The sequence below is a fragment of the Phaethon aethereus genome (genome assembly GCF_964289735.1).
Source record: "Phaethon aethereus genome assembly, chromosome: 3".
Taxonomy (NCBI): domain Eukaryota; kingdom Metazoa; phylum Chordata; class Aves; order Phaethontiformes; family Phaethontidae; genus Phaethon; species Phaethon aethereus.
The window spans coordinates 94,682,532-94,686,146 of NC_138576.1; positions in this window are offsets into that span (position 1 = coordinate 94,682,532).

Sequence of the window (3,615 nt, forward strand, 5' to 3'; positions counted from 1 at the left end):
CAGGTTTATGCCACCAGCAAAACGTCCCCTGGTAAAATCCAGAGCAATTACTTTGTTCTCTTGAAAGGACAAACAGCTAAATCAAGGGTGAGAGCAGAGAAGAGTGAGGCTGAAGAGAAAGCCGGGGAGAGAATGATAAAGTGATCAAATTCCCACACCACTTCAGGGCCGCTAAGGAACAGAATTGGTGCAGAGGCACGGCTCACCCCCTTATCTATGGATTTGGTGGGAAGAATTTATAGATTTCAGGGGGAGGAGACAGGAGGATCTGGATGTTTTGATATAGTTTGTAGAAATAAGCTAATAAGTACTGGCCCTGTATGTAAATTAAGTTATCTCATTAGTTTAAACTCTATGATAGTATTCTGGCTTTAAAGCATAAGCTGTTATATGCAAAGGATCTGTACATTGTAAAAAAAAAGAGAAAAAAAGGTGAAAATGAAAAAAGAAAAAAGAGAAAAGAAAAAATGAAAAAGAAAAAAGAAAGAAAATACTATGGTGTTCTAGAGAAAAGCAGAGCTGCTATGGGTTAGGTCATCCAGTGACAACTGTCCTGCTTATCCACAAGAAGAGCAAAAAGACAGTGCTAGGTGGTGTGTCACCAAAGGCAACCACTTCTTTTATCAGTTCCCCCAGAACAAAGGAGCCTATAGATAACTGCTTTCTCACATACTTGAGAATACCTGACGATTTTTTCATTTCTTTCTTTTCTAGCTCTGCTCTTCCATCAAACCAACAGACACTGAATTTTGTCTCTTTAAATTTGATCCCTTAAGATATTGCACCTGCAGAGTTGCTGAACTTGACCAAGACAGCACAATACAACATTATTTGACATTCACTTATATGTGTAGATGCATTTTTCTTTTTTGTCTGTTAAAATTTCCCTCTCAAGCATTAAAGATGCATCTGTTCTTAAATTTTCAGTGTCCTATTGCTGCTTGTAAAGGCAATTACTATTTTGTGTGAGGAACACTCTCTGTGCTACTGCAGTGTATATTTATTACTGAGTTTTCTGCTGTAATGCAGTCGGTTAAAATTTATTTAGTGTAAGGAGTAAAATATCACAATGTGACTTGTGGAAAGTAAACCAGCAAGACATGTCCTACATAGGTGTATTCATATATGACTTGTTATAAAATACAACATAAAATATGAGAGGAAGAATGTTGCTATAATTAAAAACAAAGGACTGGAAGCAAGAATATCTGGTTTCTGCTTTCAGCTGTGTCACAGACGCTCTGTGTGGCTATGGACAGATCACTTCTCTCTCCCGTGGGTTTCCCCATCTGGAAAACGGTCTAATGATACCTTCCAAAAAGGTGCTTGAGAAGCATGACTCATTAATATTTGTAAATATCCAGGGATCAAAGGGCCTGTAGATATACAGTGTAACATATTATTATGCTGCTGTTCTTTGCCAATTTCCCTTCTCTGTAAGGATGAGTTCTTTGAATTTATTGCTTTTGACTCAGGAAAACGGCCCCACGGGACTCCGTGTTTTTATTGACTCCAGATGAAGTTTTCTCGTGTTTACAAATAAAGCGATAACTTTCTGACCTCCAATGCTCACCGTGCAAGCCAAAAATGGTTCTCTCTGGTGCATGGCAATAAGCAAAATGCCACATTTATGGTGAGAAGAGCCAGTTTTCTCTCTCATAGCTGAATGGCTCTTGTGGGGCAAGCACAGAGGGAACTGGGGAACTCCCTGGGTGGGAGTTTGGAGAGTGAGCAGCACAAGGCAGGCACAGGCAGCCCAGCGCTGCTGTAAGGAGTGGTCATGGCTACAGATATTTTGCAGGCCATGATTATGATGCTGTTCTAGTAACGATTGGTCCTGTTTTCCCTGTCCTGGGATGCAGACAGTTTACAGTTCTTCTTACGAGGCAAATCACTTCTGCAGCTGCTCTGCTGTGGGGATCTTTCAGAGCCAAGAAGAGCCAGAGAGCAGCTCCTGCAAAATGTTTTCTCTAACTGAAGAGAATGTATTACCAAACCAAAATGGTCTTGGAAATGCTTGAAAATAACAGCGGGGTTATAAACTTTCAGCTATTGGAGTGTGCGAGAGAGTCTGAATGCACTGGAGTCCATCGGTAGATAACAATTCCAGAGAGTGATTCTGCATAGTTGCAGTCAAAGTGTTTCATCAGCCCTTAAAAGACAGAACTTACTTCAAAATTTACTTATTGTTATTTTGTTCTCTGGGGATGGCTGAAAGAGTTTGTGATCTGGTAAGATGAATGGGTAGCTTTTAATTGCTGGAATACTTATGTCTTTTGGAGGTGGATGGGAACTGTGTTTTGCTTAGCATAAAGTGCTTGAGCATTTCAGATACAGCTGCATTTCTCCAAATGTACCATACAACCCACTAGAGAAGAAAGAAGTGTGATGGCCTACAGCCAACATTGGCTAAATTAGGGACAGAAGTTTTACTCAGGGGAAAACTGCTTTAGTTTTGGGTAATTTAAAAAAAAATTATTATTCAAAAATGTTATCTTCATGGGAACAAGAGGTTGCAGGAGAGGCCAGGGCTGACCACTTTGAGCAGGAAATTATTAACGATTCTTATCTTCTGGAATTTGAGTAGATTTGGTTGGTGATCTCTATAGAACAATATTTATCTTTCCCTGGTGGACTTTCTCTTTGTCTCCACCAGCTATCAGAATTATAACCTGGCGTTCTGCATGAGTGGTCTTGTAACTGTGAGCCGAGGAACCTGGGAGTAAAGACAATAGAATTACAGTTATGGTTGGCAAATTGTGAAGACTTTGTTTAAAGGTTGGATGGTAATCACAGGAGATTGGGTTTTGTGATTACTAATGGTCCTTCACTCCCCTTTCCCATGTGAGTCTTTGCCTGTACAGAGCTGCAAGAAATTGCATGGCCTCAGACTTTTTTTATATGCTACTAATGTGAGTTAAGATTTCAGTGTGTTTTTTCCCTCCCCCTGTTTATGCTGCTTCTGTGTTTACAAAGGAGAGGAAAAACACAAGTGTTCTTTGGAGATCATCTGATGTTTAAAACTTTCTCCTTCAAATTTGTGTCTTCCTCAATCTCTCAACTGCCCAGGGCAAAATTTCTCATTTTCTTCCTGCGCCACCTTATCTGTCCTTCCTCACTGTGCTATCTTGTCCCATAAATACCCCAGAATCTATATGTTTGTATGACTTCAACTATTTTTCTTACACTATCTTGAGCTATTCCTGCTGCATATGCAATAGTAAACAATGATAGCACAAACTGATGGCATTTTTTACTCTTTGTATATAAATGTGTCTAATCTTAGTTGTTGGGAGAAGTTGCTCTTCACTTCCTTGCTTGAAAACTGGTAGTGTTGTATGGGCTAACAGTGTGGGAAGTGTCCTACCACAGAGGAAATTAGTGCTGGATTCCTTACCAGATAGGCCAGAGATATACTAAAAATTCAACTTATCACTAGTGGGGTTGTGCTGTCCCTCTTACAGAAAGGTCTGTGCTCGCTTAGTGCTTTATTCAAAGTGTTTTGGTGGTGGTGTGCAGCCCACAGACCAGACCAACAGGCTGGTCTGTCCTGTTGGTAGGGATATCAGAGTCCTTTTGTACCAAAGCCTGAGCCTTATTTTCCTGATGAACCAA